The sequence below is a fragment of the Mobula birostris genome, chromosome 3 (genome assembly GCF_030028105.1).
Source record: "Mobula birostris isolate sMobBir1 chromosome 3, sMobBir1.hap1, whole genome shotgun sequence".
Lineage (NCBI taxonomy): Eukaryota > Metazoa > Chordata > Chondrichthyes > Myliobatiformes > Myliobatidae > Mobula > Mobula birostris.
The window spans coordinates 89,012,184-89,040,165 of NC_092372.1; the positions used below are offsets into that span (position 1 = coordinate 89,012,184).

Genomic DNA, 27,982 nt, shown 5'->3' on the forward strand with positions numbered 1-27,982 from the left:
TTGACATCAAGGTAGTATTTGTCTGAGTGTCCATCAAAGCAACATGGAGCAAATCCTTATTAAATCAAACACTTAAAATTAGACAGTAGGTGGCAAGTAAGATTTGCACTACAGAACTGCCAGATGATGTACCAGGTGGTGAAGTGCCACCACCGACAATAGTGAGTCTAACCAACTACCCTTGACGTTCAATGGCATTACCGTTGTTGGATGCCCCAGCATGAATTCCATCATTGACCAGAAACTTTACCTTATTAAAATTTTCTTACTATAAAATTCAAATTAACACTAACATTTTAAACAAGATAACATCTAAAATTATCCGTTTACTGGCTGGTTTCATGACTTTTTGCTCCAGAAGACAAGCTCATTGTACTTGATGTATTCACCATCTAAGTAACGTTTGCCAATTTAATTTGTCCAATCTATATTAAGATTTAAGTTGCCATAATAGTTGTTTTACCTACAATAAATAATGAGCTGTCCTTGATTAATTCCATTTCCAACTATGTTGCTGATGTTAATAAGCCCTTAACCACTCTAAACTCCATCCCTCTGATTTCATTTCTTGTTATTCTGTGTGAAGATCATTTCTTCTATGAGTATCTCAATCTTTTTCCATTTTGTTTAAATTTTCTAAATATCAAGCAGACTTGAAAATTTAATTCATGGCCTTAGTCATCTTGCATTCATGACTCTGTGACAGCTATTAAGTCAAATGGATTTATTTTAATTTCTGTCATAGTTTTGTCTTCAATTGGTATGAATTTTTTATGCATTCAGATATAATAATTTAAACTTATTATCATTTTTCATTAATTTCTCTGTTCATTCGTGTGCTACCACAGTTAAACCCTGCCACGTTTATTGTACTCAAATTTTTATCCTATGGCTATTGCCTTTCCCTTTCCAAATAATGTGTAATTTTTCCTGCACCTGAACCATCTTTAAGCCATCCTACCTATTTTACCTTTTCTTATTCAAGAGTTCTGTCTAAGGTCTGGTTAGGTGGAGTTCAGCCCAATGGTACAGCCCTATCTTTTCCAGCATTGCAGCTACCTTCTCAAGAATCAAAACCCTTTTCACCCTCACCAGTTCTTGAACCACCCATTCTGTTCACTTATCCATAAAAGCCACAGCCATTTCCATTGGCATACATAATAATCAACCATATTAAGTCTGGATCTTTTTATTTGATTCAATCTGAGATAAATATGAACCAAAAAGAATCAATAAACATGATCTCAGTATTTTTCTAAATGACCTCCGGGCATCTTGACATACCCTATTCAATTCAGTCTTCTAGTGTTTCACTCTGTACACTTAGAGTAGAAGCATCAAATAACTCGAAAGTTAATGTGGAACTATCACTGGAATTGCTACATATTTCACTCTTGCAAAAAAAAAGCTCATAAATATCCCTTTATTAGTAAGAACATGCAGCGTGCTGCTTGGAACCCTCCAAATTATAACATCAATGCTTAATGCTTAGGTATCAATCCCTTTCAACAAAACAAATTCCAGAAGTCCAGATTACCAGCGACGTTAACTAAACTGGTATGAAGACTGCACCTGGTTCCCTTTTAACCCTGAGAAACTATTTGTTACTGTTTACATCTGTCACTCAGTACACACCCTGCTAGCTTATTGTCGAAGTGTTCTGGAGAGCATGGACATGAAATGGTGCTTGGAATGGATTTAATAATCAATGTGTGTGGTCTACATGTAGTACTCATGGCCTTGTATATAATAGGACACTGTGGAGAAGACGAATGCTGATCTTATGTATGCCTGTCTCTTGTTTGTGGAACAAATTCTGCAGCAATTCATGTATTCTTGGCAAACACAATTAAACTCCTAACTGTAAGTATTTTTTGCCTGCACATTGCCCACATTTATAATATGCTGGCCCAGGTGTGTCCTTCAGGTTAAGTAGACAGTTCCTTGATTGTTGTTTTCCATTCTGACTCTTTCCCAATTAATAAAAACTGAATCAGTGAGCAATTATTCTCAAGACCATCTAGTAAAGTCATGAATCCTTCTATTGATGAACACGTTGTACCAGATTATATGATGAATAGCAATAGCAGGATTGGTGGGAAAAAATGCTAGAGCAGTATTGTGGATGTTCCTTCTGTGGCATGATCAACAAATGACAATTTGTCAAAGATGCAAAACAGTTCTAGGCAATATAGTGCAACTTACATTGCATGGCAAGTGTTTAAAATATGTGTGTCATTTCACTTACTTTGAGCAGTGTCAAAGGGAATCCAAACCTATATTTATTGTATGCAAATGATGTACTTCACAAATTCTGTTATTCTTGTTTGGTTACTATAATGCCTTTTGTGTAATGCTCTTAAAGAACAAAAGACATATCAATCCATTCACTTGCAACATAGAAGGCACCAGGAAAATCATAGAGGATATCTTCACTCTCTGACTTCAGCAATTATAAAAAAATTGTCTAATTTTATTTCTGATTTATAGAATCTGAAATATAGAAGCTCTTCCCAGTCTGCTTTCATACCAAGGACTGTTAAAATTAAGGTTTTTAACTTCATTTAGACATTGTGATCTACTTTCTAAAAAAATGCTCTGTTATTCCCTTATGCTACAAGAAAAATATAGTCTAAGAATGTTATAAAATCCACTAAAAATAAATAGAAGATGGCAGAATGTGTCAATTAATCTGCAAAGACAGAATATGGACCCTGACAAATATAGATGTCACAGAGTTTGACGTCAAGATATTATGATAATACACACAAAATGTTGGAGAATCTTAATAGGTCAGGTAGCATCCATGGAAAGGATTGAACAGATGAGATTTTAAGCCAAGACTGTTCACCAGGACTGGAAAGAAAGGGGGAGGAGGTCAGAATAAGAAGGTTGGGCAGGGTTGTGGAGGGGATGTGGAGGGGAAGGGGTACAAGCTGGAGGATTCTAGGTACATGTCTTTTAAATAAACTATCATACTAAAGAAAATGATTGGTCCATTGCTGCAATCTAGCCATTATGTTTTATTCTCAACACCATTTATCATTCCTCAGTTGTTGTTGGAACAGAGTTTGTTTAGGTTGTGTTTCTTAAATATCAAGGATGTGTGTTAATGCATATTGCCAGAAGGCAATCAATATGTTTAAGGGTATGCATTTGATTAAAGTAATAGCTGACTGAAATGGTTTGCTTGCTCACTAGTAAATAAAATGTGCTGCTTGGAAATTATTTTAAATTAGAAAGGGTATTAGATCAAATTATAGAATGAAACAATTGTCCTGTAACTTCAACAAACTGATCATGTTTTTCCCTTCATCGTTCAAATAAATTGTTTTTTAATATTAGCTTCTGCTCCTAATAATCACTTGGGTTTGATGTTCATGGCTTCGTCATTCATAGCTTTATTTGTACAGTTGTGATAAAAGTTATATTCTGCAAACTAGTTGTCACTTTCACCCTCAAATGCTATACCACTCATCTTGAATGGATGTCAGACCTTTGGCTAAAAGGTCAACGGTATTGCATACTGTTGTCTCTGATCAATCCTGCAGCAAGTTTCACCACGCAAAGATAATCAGCCCATATTTGTTGCTTGTAGCAAACAAAATGTTCCGTGAAGATGATTGCAGGAAACTGAAAGGGTAGTGTGAATTGCAAGGGTTGCATCAGTGGTGCCTGCGATGCTACTCAGAAATCATGACTGCTGTATATCCTGGTAACTCCAAATTGCTTCTTTCAGTCCATAGAAATCTCTGTCTGGATTTTTGTCGAAGGTGATGGATTGAAAAATTGAATTTTCTGATTCAAGTATCTTCCAAATCATCATCAATGATAGAATCACATGGGTCAAATACATATGCCATGGAGTTTACATCATTTTTATTTTAGAATGCTGAACTTTTTAATCTAATATTTCAAATTGTGGGGCTGTTAATTAATTATCAGAATGATAGCAAAAATTGCAATACAAGAAACTGTAGCACTAAAAATTATCCAAAGCCCTGTATACAAAAATTAAAACTTCAAGTACACTTTAATATACATATTACAAAATAAAAGGCAGTTTCTATGTGGAAGTTAGAATGGAACAATATGGTACAAGCCCTTTAGCCTAGGATATGTGCTAATCTTTAAACCTACTCCAAGATTAATCTAATGCTTCCATCCCTTAAAGCCTTCTAGTTTTTCTTCTTCCATGTGCCTATCTAAGAGTCTCTTAAATGGGCCTCATGTATCTGCCTCTACCACAACCCCTGGTTGTGTATTCCATTACTCTCTGTTTAAAAAAATCTATCTCTGATATAGCCTGCTATATTTTTCTTCAATCACCTTAAAATCACCTCTTGTATTAGCCATTGCCACTTGGGAAAAAATGGTAGCTGTCCCTTCTATCTATTCCTAACATTTTATACACCTCTATCAAGTCACCTCTCATCTTCCTTCACTCCAAAGAGGAAAGCCCTAGTTTACTCAGCCTTTCTTAGACATGCTCTCTAATCCAGGCAGCATCCTGCTAAACCTCCTCTAGCTTTCATATCTTTCCTATATTGAGGCAACCAAAACTGAGCACAATACTTCAAATATGGTCTGACCAGAGTTTTATAGAGCTGCGATATTACCTTGCTGCTCTTGAACTCAATCCCTCAACTAATGAAGGCTAATAAACCGTATGCCTTCTGAACCACCCTTACAACTTGCAGTGCACCTTTGAGGGATCTTTGGACATGGACTCTAAGATCCCTTTGTTCCTCCACACTGCTAGGAATTCTACCATTGATCTTGTTCTCTACCTTCAAATTCGACCTTCCAAACTTCACACTTGTCTGGATTGAACTCAATCTGCCACTTCTCAGCCCTGCTCTGCATCCTATCAATGTCCTGTTGTAACCTATGGCAAACCTCCTATACTACAATATCTTCAAGTCCAGCAACTTTTGTGTCATCTGCAAACTTATCAACCCTCCCCCCCACCAACTTCTTCATCCAAATCATTTATAAAAATCACAAAGAGCCGTAGTCCCAGAACAGATCCCTGTGGAACACCTCTCGTCTCTGAACTCTAGGCAGACTATGTTCCATCTGTTATCACCCTCTGCCTTATGTGGGCAAGCCAGTTCTGAATCCATGCAGCCAAGTTTTCCTGGATCCCATGTCTCTTGGTTTTCTGAATGAGCCTACATGGGACACCTAGTCAAATGCCTTACATATTTTCCATATACATCACACCCAGTGATCTATCTTCAACGAGTTGTTTTTTTCACTTTCTCAAAGAAGTCAAGCAGACTTGTGAAGCATGGCTTCCCCCTCACAAAGCCATGATGTCTATCCCTAATTAGACCATGTTTCTCTAAATGCTCATAAATCTGGTCCTGAGGATCCTCTCCAAAATTTGGCCCACTACTGATGTAAGAGTCACTGGTCAATAATTCCTGGATTATCCCTATTACTTTCCTTGAACAAAGCAATAACATCTACCATCCTTTAATCTCCTCATACCACTGTGGCCAGTGAGGATACAAAGATCATTGCCACAGGTACAACAATCTCTTTCCCCCAGTGGCCTGGAGTATATCCCATCCAGCCCAGGGATTTATCTATCCTAATGCTTTCACCACGTGGCAGTCTGGAACACCAGCTGTACTTAAGACATCAAGGCAGATCAAATGATGACTATTGTGAAACATTATTCACTGTCAACATAGTTGTTGATTCTATTATGCAAACCAAACACATGAGCCCATGCATGTACAACAATAGCCACTCTGCTACGAAGATCTGTGCTGACAGAATAGGACATTTCTATCCTGATGCAATGTTTCCATTGACTGAACTGCTCTGCTGTACTGAAAATGATAGGTGTGATCTACAATACAATCAAGTAGGGAGCTCCTGTATTTTAACTCAACAATATTGAATGAGTGACATTATACTTCCAAATCACAATGGAGTGTGACTTGGAGGTGATTGTGTATCTAAGTACTTGTTGCTTTTTGTCTTTCTTATTGGTTAATCTTCCAGGGATTAGAGTTGTTGATCAGTTGCTGTGTCACCTTTACTGTGAAGAAATTATTAAAATTTGGGGTACTAAAAAAAAGTCACCAAGAGCATTTTGATAAGAGCAAGAAAATGGAACAATCCTGATCTGACATAGATAAAGTTTAGATCAGGAATGTGATTGATTATTCTTCACTTGCTTGAATGAGTATAACTGTATCAGTACTATTAAAGGTTAAGGAACAAGGAAAGTGCCATCCAAGAGTATATTTAAAGGCAGAGGCTGCATTAGTTTGACAGAAAACTCTGGTCACACAGTCCAGTCAATCATTCTGAAATTAAAGAAATCCATTTGCTACTTGGCACGTAGGCAATTTTAGATCTAATTGGCTACTCCCTCTCTCAGATCCCATGCTGTTTAATTTTTTGACCAGTCTGCCATACAGGACCTTTGCACAAGCCTTGCTAACACATAGCCCTCATCAACCCTGTTGTTACTTCCTCGGGTAATTTAATTAAGTTAGCCAGGAATGACTGTTCCTGATTACCGATAATCTTTGTCTTTCTAGAGGAAGATTTATGCTGTCCCTTAAGAATGGATTGAAAAAAAAATCAAAAGCCCCTGGCAGAAATAGATAGATAGGCATCTGTTAGTTTCGTGAGACCATGGATTTGTGCCTTGGAAGGTTTCCAGGGCAAGGTTGTATGGAAGACCAGCAGTTGCCCATGCTGCAAGTCTCCCCTCTCCACGCCACCAATGTTGTCCAAGGGAAGGGCATTAGGGCTAATACAGCTTGGCACCAGTGTCGTCACAGAGCCATGTGTGGTTAAGTGCCTTGCTCAAAGACACAACACACTGCCTCAGCTGAGGCTCGAACTAGCGACCTTCAGATCACTAGACCAACACCTTAACCACTTGGCCATGCGCAGAAATATCTGCACTGGAATCCTAGAGGCATTATATGAAATCTTCCTTAATTCTTACAGAGTGTAAGGTCTTGTTGAATTTTGCATGCAGTTAGAGTTCAGATCTTTATCATGAGAAAGCATAAGAAATGATTAGCTTTGAAAATAGAACATTAATGTTGAAAGAAGCTTCCATTTATGTCACACAGTTCATTAGCAAAACCTATGAAAGTGCTTCACAGGAAAGTTATCAAACAAAATATGGCCCTAAGCAAAAAAAAAGATATCATAGGGCAAAACCAGGAGTTTTGTTGGCCATAGATTTTAAGGAACTCATTAAAAGATGTAGGAAGGAGTAGAGTTTTTTTTCATAAAGAGATTGCAGAGCTTGATTGAAGGCATCACGATCACTGGTGAAGTAAATTAAACTGGGGATGGTAAAAGGCATAGACACCACAATGTGTGAAATTGTTGGAGGAGAGTGCAGAAATGAATAGTGAAACAATGGAGAAATTTAAAGTGATGAGAATTCTGAAAAAAAGGCATTGCACAACTAAGTCAGTATAGGTCAGCAGCCGTGGGATTGATAGGTGAATGGAATGGGATGTGCATTAGCATGTAAGCAGCAGGGTTCTTGATTTGTCTACAAAAAATAGAACAAGGAAGGTCCATTGGAGATTTACATTGGAATAGTCAACTCTAGAGGCAATAAAGGCGCAGGTAAAGATTTTGTCATCATGTTCAAAGTTCAAATTAAATTTATTATCAAGGTTAGCATATGTCACCATATACTACCCTGAGAATTATTTTCTTCCAGCCATTCATGATATCAAGAAATACAATAGAATCAATAAAAAACTACACTCAAAACTGGCAAGCAACCAATGTGCAAAAGAAGGCAAACTGTGCAAATATGAAAAAAAAAATTCTAATAATAAATAAATAATAGTGAGTACATAAGTTGCAGATTTCCAGAAAGTGAGTACATAGGTTGTGTTGGGTGCTAAGTTCGGTTTTGAGGTGAGTGAAGTTATCCGCTCTGGTTCAGGAACCTGATGGTTGAACCTGGTGGAGTGGGCCCTAAATCTGCTGTGCCTCCTTCCTAATGGCAGTGAGAAAAGAGCATGGCCTGGATGGTGGGGCCCTTGATAATGGATGATGCTTCTTTGTGGCAGTGCTCCTTGTAGATGTGCTCTGGGGTGTGGAGAGCTTTTCCTGTGATAGACTGGACTGGGCTGTATCCACCACTTTTTGGCAGATTTTCCATTCTTGGACATTAGTATTTCCATATTAGGCCATGATATTCTCCACTGTGCATCTATGAAAGTTTGTCAGAGTTTTGGTTGAGTTGTGTTGAAGGAATAGTCATTTATAGAAGTGGAAAAAAAATGGAGTCCTAGTGATAGCATAGGTATCTGTTGCGAAACTCTAATTAGGCTCAAATATGACACCCAGAGGTAATAAAATAACTTGTAGAAATATTGGCAATAATGCATGATCTCACACCAGTTTTGAATGGTATCAGTATCTAATCACAGTAGGATCATATCCACTTGTGTATCTTTAAATTAATCTTGATTTGTTGGGAAGGTGCTAGTATTAGAATAGGTTGCAAGTACTTTTTAGCATTTAGAAGAATTGGTCTGTACATTAATTTCAAATGAACTCTTCTTATTAAATTTTATCTTTTTAAATATTTATTGAATTCCAACTTCAGTTAAAATGTGACTGATGTTAAATCAAATCCTCTGGGAAATAAATCACGGCTTTAACTGCCAATAAATGACAGTGCTAATATGAATTTGTTGCGCAGTGTCTTCAACTGAATATTAAACAATAAATACATTTTTATATTCTCCAGGTAGAATGGTGAATTAAATGTGCTTGCCTCATAGTTAGAGAAGTATTAGATGACATATTTGCTGCATAGTTAATAAAAATACTCCATCACAGCTCTCGTCCCATCGACCTGCACCCAGACAGTAACCCTCTCATCCATGTACCTATTCAAATTTCTCTTAAATGTTGAAATTGATCCCAAGTCCACCATTGCTCTGGCAGCTCATTCTATAATCTCAATACCCTCTCAATGAAGAAACTCCTCCTCATCCTCCCCTTAAACACTTCATCTTTCACCCTTTACCTATGACCTCTATTTGAAGTCTCACTCAACCTCAGTGGAAAAAAGCCTGCTTGCATTTTCCCTATCTATACCCCTCATAATTTTATATACCTCTATCAAATCTCCTCTCAGTCATCTAAATTGTAGGGAATCAAGACTTCTATTCAACTTTTCCCCATAACTCAGGTCCAGCAACATCCTTGTAAATTGTTTATGCACTCTATCATTCCTATTTACATCTTTCCTGTAGGTAGGTGACTAAACTGGACAGAGTAGTTCAAATTAGGCCTCACCAACATCTTATACAATTTCAATATAACATCCCAACTTCTGTACTCAATGCATTGATTTATGAAAGTCAATGTGCCAAAAGCTTTATTTATGACCCTATCTACCTGGGACACAAAACCAAGTCAGATAACCAAGCACATTGAATTTAGTATCTTCATTCTTTGTCCCTAACTAATTTCAATATGAAGTGAATTATCATATATATTTAACTCATTAAATAACTAATTATCTATGCTTTGTTTGTTCTTTGTGGAATGAATTTCTAATTAACTAAATGCACCTGCAGTACAATGAAAACTGAAAGTGCAAATATTTGATAATATCTTGGGAGCCAATGCATATTAGACTAATACCACTGTTTAATTTTTCTCTACATAGTACAGCATAGTACAGGCCCTTCGGCCCACAATGTTGTGCCGACCCTCAAACCCTACCTCCCATATAACCTCCCACCTTAATTTCCTCCATATACCTGTCTAGTAGTCTCTTAAATTTCATTAGTGTATCTGCCTCCACCACTGACTCAGGCAGTGCATTCCACGCACCAACCACTCTCTGAGTAAAAAACCTTCCTCTAATATCCCCCTTGAACTTCTCACTCCTTACCTTAAAGCCATGTCCTCTTGTATTGAGCAGTGGTGCCGGGGGGAAGAGGCGCTGGCTATCCACGCTATCTATTCCTCTTATTATCTTGTACACCTCTAAGGTACAGCAGGCGGTGAAAAAGGCGAATGGTATGCTGGCATTCATAGCAAGAGGATTCGAGTACAGGAGCAGGGAGGTACTACTGCAGTTGTACGAGGCCTTGGTGAGACCACACCTGGAGTATTGTGTGCAGTTTTGGTCCCCTAATTTGAGGAAAGACATTCTTGCCATAGAGGGAGTACAAAGAAGGTTCACCAGATTGATTCCTGGGATGACAGGACTTTCATATGATGAAAGACTGGATCGACTAGGCTTATACTCGTTGGAATTTAGAAGATTGAGGGGGGATCTTATTGAAACGTATAAAACCCTAAAGGGATTGGACAGACTAGATGCAGGAAGATTGTTCTCGATGTTGGGGAAGTCCAGAACGAGGGGTCACAGTTTGAGGATAAAGGGGAAGCCTTTTAGGACCGAGATGGGGAAAAACTTCTTCACAGAGAGAGTGGTGAATCTCTGGAATTCTCTGCCACAGGAAACAGTTGAGGCCAGTTCATTGGCTATATTTAAGAGGGAGTTAGATATGGCCCTTGTGGCTAAAGGGATCTGGGGTGTGGAGGGAAGGCTGGTACAGGGTTCCGAGTTGGATGATCAGCCATGATCATACTGAGTGGCGGTGCAGGCTCGAAGGGCCGAATGGCCTACTCCTGCACCTACTTTCTATGTTTCTCTGTCTCCCCTCATCCTCCATCTCTCCAAAGAGTAAAGCCCTAGCTTTCCTAATCTCTGATCATAGTGTGTACTCTCTAAACCAGGCAGCATCCTGGTAAATCTCCTCTGTACCCTTTCCAATGCTTCCACATCCTTCCTATAGTGAGGCGACCAGAACGGGACACAGTACTCCAAGTGTGGCCTAACCAGAGTTTTATAGAGCTGCATCATTGCATCATGACTGTTAAACTCTATCCCTCGGCTTATGAAAGCTTTCTTAACTAACCTATCAACCTGTGAGGCAACTTTCAGGGATCTGTGGACATTTACCCCCAGATCCTCCTGCTCCTCCACACTACCAAGTATCCTGCCATTTACCTTGTACTCTGCCTTGGAGTTTGTCCTTCCAAAGTGTACCACCTCACACTTCTCCGGATTGAAATCCATCTGCCACTTCTCAGCCCACTTCTGCATCCTATCAATGTCTCTCTGCAAACTTCAACAATCCTCTACACTATCTACAACACCACCAACCTTTGTGTCGTCTGCAAACTTGCCAACCCAGACTTCTACCCCCACATCCAGGTTGTTAATAAAAATCACGAAAAGTAGAGGTCCCAGAGCAGATCCTTGTGGGACACCACCAGTCACAATCCTCCAATCTGAATGTACTCCCTCCACCACGACCCTCTGCCTTCTGCAGGCAAGCCAATTCTGAATCCACCTGGCCAAACTTCCCTGGATCCCAAGCCTTCTGACTTTCCTAATAAGCCTACCGTGTGGAACCTTGTCAAATGCTTTACTAAAATCCATATAGATCACATCCACTGCACTACCCTCAGCTATATGCCTGGTCACCTCCTCGAAGAATTCTATCAGGCTTGTTAGACACTATCTGCCCTTCACAAAGCCATGCTGACTGTCCCTGATCAGACCATGATTCTCTAAATGCTCATAGATCCTATCCCTAAGAATCTTTTCCAACAGCTTTCCCACCACAGACGTAGGGCTCATTGGTCTATAATTACCCGGACTATCCCTAGTACCTTTTTTGAACAAGGGGACAACATTCGCCTCCCTCCAATCCTCCGGTACCATTCCCGTCGACAACGAGGACATAAAGATCCTAGCCAGAGGCTCAGTAATCTCCTCCCTCGCCTCGTGGAGCAGCCTGGGGAATATTCCGTCAAGCCCCGGGGACTTATCCGTCCTAATGTATTTTAAGAACTCTAACACCTCCTCTCCCTTAATATCAACATGCTCCAGAACATCAACCTCACTCTTATTGTCCTCACCATCATCAAGTTCCCTCTCATTGGTGAATGCCGAAGAGAAGTATTCATTGAGGACCTCGCTCACTTCCACAGCCTCCAGGCACATCTTCCCACCTTTCACTCTAGTCAGTCCTACCTTCACTCCTGTCGTCCTTTTTTTCTTCACGTAATTGAAGAATGCCTTGGGGTTTTCCATTAAACTACTCGCCAAGGTCTTCTCATGCCCCCTTCTTGCTCTTCTCAGTCCCTTCTTAAGCTCCTTTCTTGTTTCCCTATATTCCTCAATAGACCCATCTGATCCTTGCTTCCTAACCTTTATGTATGCTGCCTTCTTCCACCTGACTAGATTCTCCACCTCATTTGTCACCCATGGTTCCTTCACCCTACCATTCTTTATCTTCCTCACCAGGACAAATTTATCCCTAACATCCTGCAAGAGTTCTCTAAACATCAACTATATGTCCGTAGTTCATTTCCCTGCAAAAACATCATCCCAATTCACACCCACAAGTTCTAGCCTTATAGCCTCATAATTTGCCCTTCCCCAATTAAAAATTTTCCTGTCCTCTCTGATTCTATCCTTTTCCATGATAATGCTAAAGGCCAGGGAGCAGTGGTCACTGTCCCCCAGATGCTCACCCACTGAGGGATCTATGACCGGACCCGGTTCATTACCTAGTTCTAGATCTAGTATGGCATTCCCCCTAGTTGGCCTGTCCACATACTGTGACAGGAATCCGTCCTGGACACACTTAACAAACTCTGCCCCATCTAAACCCTTAGAACTAATCAGGTGCCAATCAATATTAGAGAAGTTAAAGTCACCCATGATAACAACCCTGTTAGTTTTGCACCTTTCCAAAATCTGCCTCCCAATCTGCTCCTCTGTATCTCTGCTGCTACCAGGGGGCCTATAGAATACCCCCAATAGAGTAACTGCTCCCTTCCTGTTCCTGACTTCCACCCATACTGACTCAAAAGAGGATCCTGCTACATTACCCACCCTTTCTGTAGCTGTAATAGTATCCCTGACCAGTAATGCCACCTCTCCTCCCCTTTCCCCCCCTCCCTATCCCTTTTAAAGCACTGAAATCCAGGAATATTGAGAATCCATTCCTGCCCTGGTGCCAGCCAAGTCTCTGTAATGGCCACTACATCACAATTCCATGTATGTACCCAAGCTCTCAGTTCATCACCTTTGTTCCTGATGCTTCTTGCATTGAGGTACACACACTTCAGCCCTTCTACCTTACTGTCTTTACACCGTTTATTCTGCTTCTCTTTCCTCAAAGCCTCTCTGTATGTTAGATCTGGCTTTACTCCATGCACTTCTTTCACTGCTCTATTGCTCTGGGTCCCAGCCCCCTTGCAAATTAGTTTAAACCCTCCTGAACCATGCTAGCAAACCTAACTGCAAGGATATGAACCTCTGGAGCCACAACTTTTAATAGTGATCAGTTGACGCCTAACTTTTGTAACTTTGATTGATTGAACAGAATCAACGAAGTGTGGAATTAATTTAAAAAAGAAAATCAGACCTGATAAGTCTATTTTCTTAAATTGTGTCACATCTGCTGTCACGAAAGAATATTGCCTGTTCATAAGAAGATGACTTTTGAAGGGATCACTGATAATAGAGTTCTCAAAATGCAGAGTAAACAGTAGCAAACAAATAAGATGTAAAAAGTTTTCATACAGGGGATTTTTGAAATTGGAATATAGGTTCCATTTTTTAAATTAAATCTTCATTAAATGCAATATAAATTTCATGGACAGAACTGCTCATTGAACATTGCAGGGCCTTCAGCTGTATAATTAACAAAAAAAGATAGCAGCCTGAGGCGTAGAGGAGTGAGATAGATCAGCTGTTTGAGAAATGTTGAAAAAACAGCCATGAACTTAATGTCAGTAAGTCCAAGGAATTGATTGTGGACTTCAGGAAGGTGAAGTTGATGGAACACACAGACACTGGTGGGATCAGCAGTGGAAAAGGTGTCAACAACTCTGAAGGTCTATCCTGCACCCAACATATTGATGCAATGACGAAGAAGGCACGGCAGCAGCTATATTTCATTAAGAGTTTGAGGAGACTTAGAATATCACCAAAGACTCTCGCAAATTTCTACTGATGTACTGTGGAAAGCATTCTAACTAGTTGCATCACTGAATGGACATTGACCCCATGTGCATTACCTCACTTGTTTTTTTAAATCTATTTTTGCTGTCTTTTTGCACTACTTATTTAATTTATTATATATATATATTTCTTATTGTAATGTATAGGTTTTTAATTATGGATTGCAAGTACTGCTGCCGCACAACAACATATTTCATGACATATGCCAGTGATACTAAACCTGATTCTTATCTGCTAGCTTTCCCAAACTTAGCAGTATGGATTGATGCAAAGTAACAACTTTTACATAATCGAATGCGGTAGATTCAAGACGCATAGAGACGGAACTTTGTCGTGTATGTCACTGCAATGGATCCCTATGGATAGGATGTTTATCCACCAGACAGGCAGCTGAATTTCATTATTGAAGTCTGTAGGTAAATCAGGAGTGGAGTATATGCTTATCAGATTTACTGAACTCATAATGTTAAAATTGTGTTCAATAAGTCAAGTATATCTCTCCTGTGCTAGAGCTAATTGCTTCACTCTGAATATACCAAGTTTGTCCAAGACTTTAATGGTGTATTGTACCTAAACATGGGCAGTATTCCAAGTTGCAATTTTGCAAAAATTGTTTAGGCCAAAAGACATAGGAGCTGAGTTAGGCCATTTTGGCCCATCGAATCTGCTCCACCATGATCATCCTAGTTGATCTAATTTTCCTCTCCACTCCAATCTCCTGCCTTCTCCCCATATCCCTTAATGCCCTGACCAATCAAGAATCTATCAACCACTGTCTTAAATATACATAAAGAATTGGCCTCCATAGCTACTTGTGGCAACAAATTCCACAGATTCATCAAATCTCTGGCTAAAGAAATTCCTCCGCATCTCCCTCTATTCCGAGGCTGTGTCCTCTGGTCTCAGAATCACATCTTCCACCACAGGAAACATCCTCTCCACATCCACTCTATCAAGGCCTTTCACCATTCAACAAGTTTCCATGAGGTCACCCCTCATTCTTCTGAATTTTAGTGAATACAGGCCTCGAGCCATCAAATGTGCTTCATATGACAGGCCTTTCAATCCTGGAATCATCTTCATGAACCTCCTTTGAACCCTCTCCAGTCTCAGCATCTAGTATCAGCACATCCTTTCTATAATAAAGGCCCCAGACTGCTCACAATACTCAAGTGAGGCCTCACCTGTGTTTTATAAAGTCTCAACATTACATTCTTGCTTTTATATTCCGGTCCTCTTGTAATGAATTCTAACATTGCATTTGCCTTCCTCACCACAGACTCAAACTGCAAATTAATCTTTAGGAAATCCTGCACAAGGACTCCCAAGTCCCTTTGTGTTTGAGTTTTTTGTATTTTTTTCACCATTTAGAAAATTGTCAACACTTTCATTTCTTCGATCGAAATGCATGAGCGTACACTTTCCGATACTGTATTCCAACTGCCATTTCATTGCTTATTCTCCTAATATGCCTAATTCCTTCTGTAGCCTCTCTACTTCCTCAAAACTACCTGCCCCTTCACCTATCTTCATATGATCTTCAAAGTTTGCAATAAAGCCATGAATACCATCATCTGAATCATTGACATATAATGTAAAAAGAATCGGTCCCAGCACAGACCCCTGTAGAACACCACTAGTCACCAGCAGCCAAACAGAAAAGGCTCCCTTTATTCCCACACTTTACCTCCTGCTAATCATCCACTGCTTTATCCATGCTGGAATCTTTCCTGTAATATCAAGGACTCGTAGCTTGTTAAGTAGCCTCATGTGTGGTACCTTGTCAAAGGCCTTCAGAAAATCCAAGTACACAACATCAACCAATTCTCCTTTGTCTATCCTGCTTGTTATTTCTTCAAAGAATTCCAATAGATTTGTCAGGCAAGATTTTCCCAAACGGAAACCATGCTGAATACAGCCTATTTTATCATGTGCCTCCAAGTACTCTGAGATCTCATCCTTAATAATTCACTCCAACATCTTCCCAATCACTGAGGTCAGGATAACTGGCCTATAGTTTCCTTTCTTCAATCTCTCTCCCTTCTTGAAGAGTGGAGTGACATTTGCAATTTTTCAATTTTGCAACCATCCTTTCATTTTCTCTAGCCTCAACCTCTATTTCATGATATCTTTCCTTTCCTTTCAGCAATGGCACTTTAAGCACAGTTATGCTGCCAAGACCTAGTAGGTCAGACAGCTTCTGTGGAAAGAGAAAGAGTTAATGCTTCAGATCAAAGAGCTTGCCCCCACCCCCCCTTCACATTTTCAATTGAAAACAGTTTCACTTTTCACGGATGCTGTATAACTTGCTGAGTGTTTCCAACATTTCCATTTCAGCCTATTTCAGTTTTCCACTGCATGCACTTTTTACTTTTCAACCACTTCAATCATTTCTTCTCTGTTTGTGACTTCACTGTTCTTTGAATATATAATATTTCTTTTCCTGCATCTTCATTCAGCTGCAGTAAAGATTTCATTGCCATCTACTGATCTAAATTTTCTTTCCTGGACCCAAGGAATATAAACTACCTTGCTTATTTGCTTTGGACGTTTAACACTTAAGCTCGACATCATTTAACCTATGCATCTACGTTCATCTCTTGACTCTTTCTTAATTTTAACAGGCTCTTCCAGTGCTAGGCTACGAGTCTACTGCAAATCCATGAGTGGATCCTCCTATCTCTTGATGCGTAAATGTGTTTGTGTGGGCTGCAGATTGAATGGACAGAGGTGAGTCGTTGATGGGTTTGGGACTCAGGACAGTACTCTTGCCAGTATGGTAAGTGCTTTCCATTGTTGGATACTGCCCATAGCTGCTCCATGTGTTAACAAGATGCACTGATCTAATGGCCTCAGAATCGGAATCAGATTTATTACCATTGACTTAGCTGACTGAAATTTATTTTGTGGCAGATGTGCAATATAAAGACATAAAATTAGAATAAATTACAAAAATACATAAGTAGTGCAGAAAAAGAATAATGTAGTGTTTGTGTGTTCGTGGACTGTTCAGAAATTTGATGGCGGAGGGGGAGAAGCTGCTTCTGAATCACTGAGTGTGGGTCTTCAGGTTCCTGTACCTCCTTGCCGGTGGTTGTAATGACCCAGATGATGAGGGTCTTTAATGATGGATGCCACTTTCTTGAAGCACTGCCTCTTGAAGATGTCCTCAGTGGTGGGGAGGGTTTTGCCAGGCTGAGTATACAGACGTCTGCAGCCTTTTGTGATCCAATGCATTGGAGTCTCTGTACCAGGTTCTGATGCATCCACTCTCAATGCTCTCCACTATACATCTATAGGAACTTGTAAGTGCCTTTGGTGACGTCTGAATCTCCTCAAACTCCAAATGAACGGCAGCCGCTGGCGTGCCTTCTTCAGGATTGCTGTTCTCTGGATAGATTCTGCTGGACATTAACACCCAGGAGCTTAAAGCTCTTCACCCTTTCCACCACGGATCCCTCAACACGGACTGGTCTAGGTTCTCCCACCTTCCACTCCCTGAAGTCCATAATAAATTTCATGGCCTTGCTGATGCTGAGTGCAAGGTTGCTGTTGTGACAGCATTCAATCAGCTGATCTACTGTACCTCATTCCTTGTTGCCATCTCAGATGCTACCAACAGGGGTGACATTGGCAAATTTATAGATTCTGCTTGATCTGTGCTTAGACACACATTTATAAGACCGTAAGACCATAAGATATAGGAGCAGAAGTAGGCCATTCAACCCATCGAGTCTGCTCCACCATTCAATCATGGGCTGATCCAATTCTTCCAGTCATCCCCACACCCCTGCCTTCATCCCATACCCTTTGATGCCCTGGCTAATCAAGAACCTATCTCTCTCTGTCTTAAATATACCCAGTGACTTGGCCTCCACAGCTACTCATGGCAACAAATTCCATAGATTTACCACCCTCTGACTAAAGTAATTTCTCCACATCTCTGTTCTAAATGGATGTTCTTCAATCCTGAAGTCGTGCTCTCTTGTCCTAGAATCCCTTACCGTGGGAAATAACTTTGCCATATCCAATCTGTTCAGGCCTTTTAACATTCGGAATGTTCCTATGAGATCACCCCTCATTCACCTGAACGTCAGGGAATACAGCCCAAGAGCTGCCAGATGTTCCTCATACAGTAACCCTTTCATTCCTGGAATCATTCTCATGAATCTTCTCTGAACACTCTCCAATGTCAGTATATCCTTTGTCACATGACCGGCAACAATGAACATCAATTGAGTCAGGTTTTATAAAAACAAACAAACATTTATTAAATTCTGATCAACAACAGCGAAAGAATATTCGAACGACTAACTTAACCGGAAATTAACTGCTATACGTCAACTCTGGAACAGTTCTTAAAAGGGTAAATGCGAAAACAGTTCTTAACGTGGTAGATTCGAACACAGTTCTTGGGATGGTAAATTCGAAGGTCCAAGGGATTTATACAATCAATTAGGAGAGACTTTCCTGAAGTAAAGAATTCCTTGAAGATGTCACGTTACTGCTGATCCCAGCTGGAACCTGCCTTGTCCGTAGGATTCACGACAACGGAAATAAAGCGGTTTAAAGGAACTGACCTTTTCCTCTGGCGAATAGACACTGCACTATCCTTCCTACTTTAGCAGGGGATATCTCAGTTGCAGGTCATTTTTTTCTTGAACAAAGATTCAATAAAGGTCAATCCTCTCCAAAACCGCCAAACGATATCAGCTTTACTCGGCTCGGCGAATTCCTGTAATTTGATAAGGTCTTCACTCTCCAATACTACTTACAATAGAAAGTAGAACTCCACTTTAAAACAAAACTGCGTCATAAGCCGAATACGCAGCAAAATGGAGTATCTAGCACAAAACTAAACTGAAAAACTACCTGCATCACCAGGGGTCTCCCTTTTATATACCTGTTGAGAACAGGTCATCATGTGACCTCACAGGTGGGAAAATTACATCATGTGACCTCTGCAAGACCATTACATCATCCTCATAAGACAGTCACAAGATATCCATGAAGTATGTACACCTTTCTGAAATAAGGAGCCCAAAACTGCACACAATGCTCCAAATGTGTTCTCATGAGTGCCTTATAGAGCCTCAACATCACGTTCCTGCTCTTATATTCTACACCTCTAGAAATGAATGCCAACATTGCATTCGCCTTCTTCACCACCGACTCAACCTGGAGGTTAACCTGCACAAGGACTCCCAAGTCACTTTGCATCTCTGCATTTTGAATTCTCTCCCCATTTAAATAATAGTCTGCCCATTTCTTCCTTCCACCGAAGTACACGATCATACACTTTCCAACATTGTATTTCATTCGCCACTTCTTTGCCCATTCCCCTAAACGATTTAAGTTTCTCTGCAGACCCTCTGTTTCCTCAACACTACTCACTCCTCCACTTAACTTTGTATCATCGGCAAATTTAGCCACAAATCCTTTAATCCCATAGTCCAAGTCATTGACATACATCATAAAAAGCAGCGGTCCTAACATCAACCCCTGTGGAACTCCACTGGTAACCGGCAGCCAGCCAGAATAGGATTCCTTTATTCCCACAATGAGTGTATGGAGAGAAGAACAGTGAACTAAGTTACTATCCGCATGGACCATGGTCTCCTGATAAGGAAGTCAAGGATCCAGATGTAGAGAGGCCTAAGTTTTGAAGCTTGCTGTCTAGTACTGAGGGTGTAATGGTGTTGTACATGGAGCTGTAGTCAATAAACAGCAACCTGCCATATGTTTTACTGTTGTCTAGATTGTCTGGCCTCCCTCATCACGTCTGTTGGATATGATGCAGACTGCCATTGCCCCTTCCCTTTGGCTGTACAGCCCTGTCCAGCCTTCTTTAGAGTGCTGTGGACCCAATCCGAGATGGCCCTAGTATCTGGGAGGCAACATACCATCTGGGTATCTCTATCGCATCCACAGAATCTTGTGTCTACTCCTCTAATTATTGAATACCCTATCACTACTGCAGTCCTCTTCATTCCCCCCCCCCCTTCCCTTCTAAGCCATAGCACCAGGCTCATCACCGGAGACCCGATCGCTGTGGCTTCCTCCTTGTAGGCCACCCCCCAGCAGTAACCAAAGTGGTATACTTATTATTGAGGGAAATGCCCAAAGGGATGGCACTGGCTGTCCATTTCCTTTCCCTCTCCTGACAGCCTCCTACAACTTAGGGGTGACCACCTCCTTGTAGCTCCTATCTGTCAATTGCTCAGCCTCCCTTGTGAATGGAACGTCAGTGAGCTGCAGCTCTAGTTTCTTAACGTGTTCTCTGAGGAGCTGCAGCTTGGTGGACCTGGTGCAGATGTGGTTATCTGAGAGCTGGAGGTCTCCCAGAATCCCCACATCTCAGACAAAGAACATAACACACCCCCTGGAGCCATCTTCACTGCACTATTTATGTGCTAACAGAGGAGGAATGGAGAAGAAGCTTACCAGAGGTGTACCTCACACAGGTCTGTTCTCACTGAAGTCAAATGAGCCAAAGCCTCCCCACTCCAACACTGGTCCACTTATACAATAACCGCTCTACTAATCGCTGCCTTATTTTTATTTGCCCTTGCTAATGAATCCATAGATCCATACACATTTCTTCAGTACAGGTCAACCAAATGCATATTTAAATGATGTCAAATGAACTTTTGAAATAGTTCTAGCCAGAGATTTGAATAACAAACTTAGGATCAAAATGTTAAAGAAATTCACTAGGAATAACTATAGAGAGAAAAAATGTAGCTAAAAATTAATTAAACTGCAGTCAATCAATCTAATTGATTTCCTTAGTTTATCTGTATAATGTTTAATATATTTAACCGGTTAGTCAGAGACAAGTTGTTGATCGTCAATCAAGTTATAACTTGTGATATTTGCTATGAATGTATACGTTTGAGAAATATTCTGGGTAAAAGAATCATGCTATGTATGCACACTGGTGTCAAGAAAACAAATTGAGAAGTAACTCATTTTTGTTTTCTGAATGCCAAAGAAAAAGTACATGCATTGGCACCTTTGTCGTTATTCAGAAAATCAGAAATACCAACTCTGATTCATTTTTGTAATGCTTTAGCTGCGTGCAATGAATTAGTTCCTGCAGTCACGCTGGAAGGCAATTAAGAGGATGGGAGCAAAGGAAGCATTTTTTTTTCTAAACGGAATCTGACCTGCAAGTCTTGCAACATATTTGCATTAATTTACTTTGATACGCTTCCAAGGTTAATGAAGTCCGAAGCAATGTGGATACTGTTTCTGTATGAGGCAATACATTACCAATACTTCATGCAAGGCAGATTGCAGTAAATTTCAGTGGCACTGTTGTCTCCTACCTCCCAGCACCATGTTAATCCTGTAATTAAATGTTCCTCTATTAATATGATAATATGTGCAAGGTTTATAAATACCAGGAGCTCAGATTTACATCTTAGCACCGGATGAGCATATTTTTTGATGCTGCAGTATTTTTTTGTCAGAATATTTATGAACTGACAAGCTGTGCTTGTAGCTTAATGACAGAGAGCTTCTACATTTCAGTGACCATTAACTAGTCATATTTTAAAATTTTATTCCAAAATTGTTCTGAATTCTGAATTCTGAATTACTGATAGCTTATATATACTTTTTTCTAATTCTTTGTATTTCATTTTCAGCAAGAAAATTGTGTCAAGAAAGGAAATGGACCTCTATTCTGAAAGCTTTAATGCTTGAAGCAATGAGCAATTTTGAATGTGGTTGACTGGTGCTGATTTTTAAGGTGAGGGTACTTGTGATAGTGAATACTGTGTGCATGAGCCCTAAGCCAGTGATGGAAACTGGGAATGTGGCCTGGTAAATCTGGTTCATTCCTATATCACTCATCAGATTTTCACCTTTACCATACCAGAATGCAGGCAGGTATGGGAGGTTATAGGCAGAAAGCCACTGTCAGACAGCTGTGATACTGTTCTTCCAGCTGTTACATAAATGTTAAAAGGATATGGGAGATATTGGGGCAGGAGAAATAGAGGTGGGAGATAATAAATGTTGGGCAAAAGTGGTCGAGGAAATTCAGAACAAATCCAGAATCAAACCAAGGCTTCATTGTGAGTCCTGGAGAATTGTACAGAAACTTAACATAGAAATTTAAAAACCACCCTCTGAGCAGATTTTAGCTTACGCTCCACCATGGCATGTTTGGTCTAAAAGGGAAGCCAAATTTGCTTCATCGTTCAGGTCTTCAACTAATATAGAAGATTATGTTCTGTTGTTATCATCAGACTTTGTGCTGTGTATTCAGAAAGTACTTCTGAAGCCTGGGGTAAAAGAACATGTAAATGTTTGAATCTGACAGAATTTGGAAAAAAAAATCATAGTTACCATATTAGTTAATTGATGCACTTTCTGAGGAGTTAAGATCTTATCAGCAGAAATCAGAGAAAAATCCAATTCGCAATCTAAAGTTGTCACCTACACTTCTTTAAACATGAAAAGTATTTTGTATAGTCCATGAAAGGAAATTGCTGAATTCTGTGAGAATGATTGACTAATTGGTTACTCTTGAACTGTACTGAACTAAAATTTAATAAATGTTGAATCTTAATAAACTGGGAATTGTAAGTCACAAAAGCAATCTTTTTTGGAGACTATGAAATGAAGATTGTTTGTCAAATTTGGTTTATAGTAGGCATAGTTTATGTACTAAATTACTGTGGATGTATTATTTATAAGTATAATGGCCTTACTCTTTGGCGTAGACCATGATAAAATTTAATAAAGAGAAGGGAATTGGTTTCAATCATATCACAAGATGACAACCAGAAACCTTTCTCTGGAAGAGTTAGGAAGTCTCTTTAAATTTGGGTTAAATGAGGTACAACATAAAGAACATTCATTAATGAACTTCAATAAAAAATAAATTACAAAAAAAAAGAAAATGAATGCACACATACAAATCAATCCCAAAACAGAGAACCAGCAGAGAAAAGTTACATATTTATTATGGAATAATTTCAAAGTTAGCGTATGATTAAATTGGTTAGAAATACTAAATGAAATATATGTGGTAGCATTGAAAATGAATTAATCATTGTTGACATGGAGATAAACTAGATGGGAACAAAGAAGTCTCTTCTACTACATCAAGCATCAAGATGTGTATGTGATTTCCATGGCTTATATAAAGTGATAAATAGGTGAATAGATCTGAGTTCAGAATTTGTAAGACAAATGTAAATTAAGATCTCTGTTAGATCATAATGAATAAGACAGTAATTCTTGTAGATGCCGGAGTCTGCATTCTGATTTCGAAGGTGATTAGAATAGTTTGGGGATTGTATTTGCATTTATGTAGTGTAAGAACACATCTGCCATACCACTTGTGCAGTGGGCTTTTGGTGAAGTAATGGGGTGTGCAGTCACTGTTCATTGCATTTTCTCCTCTCAAAGTCATATAGCACATTCTGTTATGTGGCACAAGGGTTATTGTTAACCCTAGAGAATCAGCTTCAAAAGGTGTTGATTTTACAAAGGGCAGTAGGAAAAGCAGCACATCTAATTAGTATGGCTGCATCTGTTTCAAGAACTCTTGGGATTGTTGTTGAATCAAGCTGAAATTAATGCAGTGAAGACATTTTGTTTTGTTGAAATAAAGTCATCTGGTGACATGTAACAAGCCATATTAAACATCAGCTACTGCAGCACAAGTACAAGTGCTATGGTTTTATTTCTAAAAATGTTTGTAATCATGTGCATCAGCTTAGTATACAATTATTCAACAAAATTTTGAGAGTTCTTCAAAGTTATTCAATGAAATTATATTAGTAAATAAATAGTAATGAAGGATTAGCCAAATATTGGCCATGATAATCCTTGACAGGTTTAGTGAGTTGGGCAGATATAAAGTTTCAGATGCCTGATTCAACTTTCCTAATAATGCCAGTCCTCCTCTAGGTATTGGACAATGAGAAAGTTGATTTGATAAGTTTGCTCTCCTGGTACAAATGTTTTTAAAAGTCCTAAGCTGATGTGTGTAAGTTTATAGCATGTTCATATTGCATTTCATGTTGGAAGGCCAGAGAGTGTCTTAAGATTTTCAGGCTGTTAGTTTTCTAGTATTCTAGTATTTCTAGTATTTCTAGTTTTCAGCTCATAACTGATTTATAATAATCTAGTTGTGTACATTGATCTAATCGAAAGTTGTACTTATCTTGCAGATACGATCAAAATGGAGGCATTTGACATACATACACGTGAACATTCAAGCATTGAACAGAGGGATTCTGACCATGCAGGCAAATGGGATGAGGTCAGTTTGACATTATGGCTGGCATAGGCCCGATGGGCTGAAGAGCATGTTCACGTGTAGTTCTGTTCCAAATTCTATGTCTGTGTTTATAGCTAACCTTGTAAATCTGAGACATTTAGTAAAGTTAATCATCTATAATAGTTGCACCATTAACAGGCTGCAATTTTAGAATATTTTTAGCCGAAGCTATTTTGCTTAATTACTCCTCTTCTGTACCTCCATGCCTAAAAATGAAGGCTAAACAGTGGCCCAAAAGAAAATGGAATAACCCAAATACATTTAAAAGTCCTCAGCTGACACATGCAAGTTTACTGGCCTTGCACGAAATAAAGCCTTTGGTAGAGCAAGCAAAGGAAGCATATTTTCCAAGGGCCCATTGTTCATTAATAATCTTCAGGGCCTGCATCCATTGTTGAACAGCAAGACCTTATGGTATAAGTACATTGTTCTCTGAAAGTGGTGACACAGGTAGGCAGAATGGTGAAGAAGGCATATATTTGCTGAGGCATTGACTATTGGAGTTGGATATCACATTACAGTTGTTCAAATCATTGGGTAGGCTGCATTTGAATATTGTGTGCTATTCTGGATGCCACACTGTAGGAAGGACACAATTAAGCTTGAAAGGGTGCAGAAAAGCTTCATAGGAATGTTGCCTGAACTAGATGGCTGGAGCTGTAAGGAGAAATTGGAAAGGCTGGAGCTGTTTTCATTGGAATAGTGGAGGCTGAGGGGGCACTCACACAGGTTGATAGATGTAGATAGATTAGATTGCCACAGTCTTTTTCCAAGGGCAGGGCAGTCTAAAACTAGAGAGCATAGGTTTAAGGTGAGCGGGAAAAGATTTAAGGCAATCTGAGGCAAAAGTTTTTCCAGAGGGTGGTGGGTATTTGAAATAAGCTGCCAGGAGAGGTGGTTTTGGCAGGTACAATTACAACATTTAACAATCATTTAGACAGGTACATAGATAGGAAAAAAAGCTTAAAGGGATATGAGTGAAACACAGACAAATGGAACACAGGCTTGTTTCCTTACTGTCTAACTCTATGAAGTCTATTCTGTATAACTATTAATTTTAGGTCAGGTTTCAGAGATCATGGAGATCAAGGTGACAGGAACATTTGGAAATAATTACTTTTAGATTTATTCACATCTTACAGATGTACGTTGGTATCAAGGCTGTAATTTATTGTCTATCTCTAATTACACCACAGAAGAGACACAAGGCCCTGATCTATTAAGAATAATAGGCTTTCTTCTATATATATTGTTGAACTGTGAATCAGAATTTTTTATTGTTATACAGTTGTTTCACGTGGTCACCATTGTGTATTACTGAATGCATAGGAGTGGATCAGAGCTCAGAAAAGGGATAGGGCTATTATCAGCAGGGAGAATAGTGTAAGAATGGAAGGACAAAAGACACGCTGAGATTGGATCAGAAGAGGCTGACCCAATATCAGAAGAATGAGGATCAGCAAGTAGTTTGCAAGGCTAGACATAACCACAGCACTTTGCCCCTGGCCATAATATTTCGGTTCCTTGTAACTGTTGAATCTAGCTCATAGGAACAAAAATCCATTTGCCCTGCTTGTGCATCATGCTTTGTGGTTGGACTGTTATATGTCTTCACTTCAGAGGCTTTAGGAGATTACTAGAATAGAGGCCAATCATGTTTTACTGTATAGGTGGTAATTGGAGCACTTGGTTGACATATCAACTCCAGTCTGAGAAGCCACTTGGACTCACTGCATGTTGGCTACAGGTCCACAGCAGATGCCATCTCACTGCCTTGTCACTCGATCCTGGAACGTCTAGACAGAAAAGGTGCCGATATCAGAATGTTCTTTATGACTACAGCTCAGCATTCAATACCATTATCCCCTGAAAACTAATCAATAAGCTTCAATATCTTAGCCTGAATGACTCCCTGTGGAATTAGATCCTGGATTTCCTTATTTGCAGACCCCAATCTCTTTGGATTGGCAACAGCATCTCCTCCATGATCTCCATCAGCGCAGGTACACCTCACAGCTGTGTGCTTAGCCCTCTGCTCTACTCACTTATGACTGTATGGCTAAGCAGAGCTCCACTGCCATATTCAAATTTGTTGACGACACCATTGTCATAGGCCAAATCAAATGTGGTGATGAATCGGTATGTAAGAGGGAGATTGAAAATCAAGCTGCATGGTGGCATAACAACAACCTCTTACTCAATGTCAGCAAGACCAGGGAGCTGATTATTGCCTTCAGGAGGAGGAAACCAGAGGTCCATGAGCCAGTTCTGATTGGAAGATCAGAGGTGGAGAGAGTCAGCAATTTTAAATTCCTCAGTGATATTATTTCGGAGGACTTGTCCTGGGCCCAGCGCATAAGTGCAATTATGAAGAAAGCACGGCAGTGCCTCTACTTCCTTAGGAGTTTGTGAAGACCCAGCATGACATCTGAAACTTTGACAAACCTCTTTAGATATGTGGTGGAGAGTATATTGACTGGCTGCATCACAGCCTGATATGGAAACACTAATATCCTTGAAAAGAAAATCAGAATCAGGTTTATTATCATCGGCATGTGACGGGAAATTTGTTAACTTAGCAGCAGCAGTTCAAAGCAATACATAATCTACAGAGAGAGAAAAAATAATAAATAAAATAAAAATAATAATAATAATAAACAAACAAGTAAATCAATTACATATATTGAATAGATTAAAAAACATGCAAAAACAGAAATACTGTATATTAAAAAAAGTGAGGTAGTGTCCAAAGCTCCAATGTCCATTTAGGAATCTGATGGCAAAAGGGAAGAAGCTGTTTTTGAATTGCTGAGTGTGTGCCTTCAGGCTTCTGTATCTCCTACCTGATGGTAACAGTGAGAAAAGGGCATGCTTGGGTGCTGGATGTCCTTAATAATGGACACTGCCTTTCTGAGACATCACTCACTGAAGATGTCCTGGGTAGTACCCAAGATCGAGCTGCCTAGATTTACAAACTTCTGCAGCTTCTTTCGGTCTTGTGCAGTAGCCCCTCCATACCAGACAGTGATGCAGCCTGTCAGAATGCTCTCCACGGTACAACTATAGAAGTTGTTGAGTGTATTTGTTGACATGCCAGATCTCTTCAAACTCCTAATAAAGTATAGCCGTTGTCTTGCCTTCTTTATAACTACATCGATATGTTGGGACTGGGTTAGATCCTCAGAGATCTTGACACCCAGGAACTTGAAACTGCTCGCTCTCTCCACTTCTGATCCCTCTATGAGGATTGGTATGTGTTCCTTTGCCTTAACCTTCCTGAAATCCACAATTAGCTCTTTCGTTTTACTGACGTTGAGTGCCAGGTTGTTGCTGTGGCACCACTCCACTAGTTGGCATATCTCACTCCTGTACGCCCCCTCGTCACCACATGAGATTCTATCAACAATGGTTGTATCATCAGCAAATTTGTAGACGGTATTTGAGCTATGCTGAGCCACACCGTCATGTGTATATAGAGAGTACAGCAGTGGGCTAAACAAACACCACTGAGGTGTGCCAGTGTTGATTGGCAGCAAAGAGGATATGTTATCACCAACCCGCACAGATTGTGGTCTTCTGGTTAGGAAGTTGAGGATCCA

At 39.8% G+C, this 27,982-nt stretch overlaps 1 long non-coding RNA gene across 2 annotated transcripts in view; it reads left to right on the top strand.

Annotated features, from left to right (window-relative positions):
* The window catches only part of LOC140195152 (uncharacterized), a 69,697-nt gene that overhangs the window by 17,947 nt on the left and 23,768 nt on the right, over positions 1–27,982 (top strand). Inside the window, exons 3-5 of one of the 2 annotated variants that reach the window (XR_011885374.1) lie at positions 16,705–16,810; positions 21,733–21,836; positions 24,274–24,365. This is a non-coding gene — a long non-coding RNA (uncharacterized lncRNA). The remainder of the gene's footprint in view (positions 1–16,704; positions 16,811–21,732; positions 21,837–24,273; positions 24,366–27,982) is intronic. The other variant, XR_011885375.1, reaches the window with a different exon arrangement.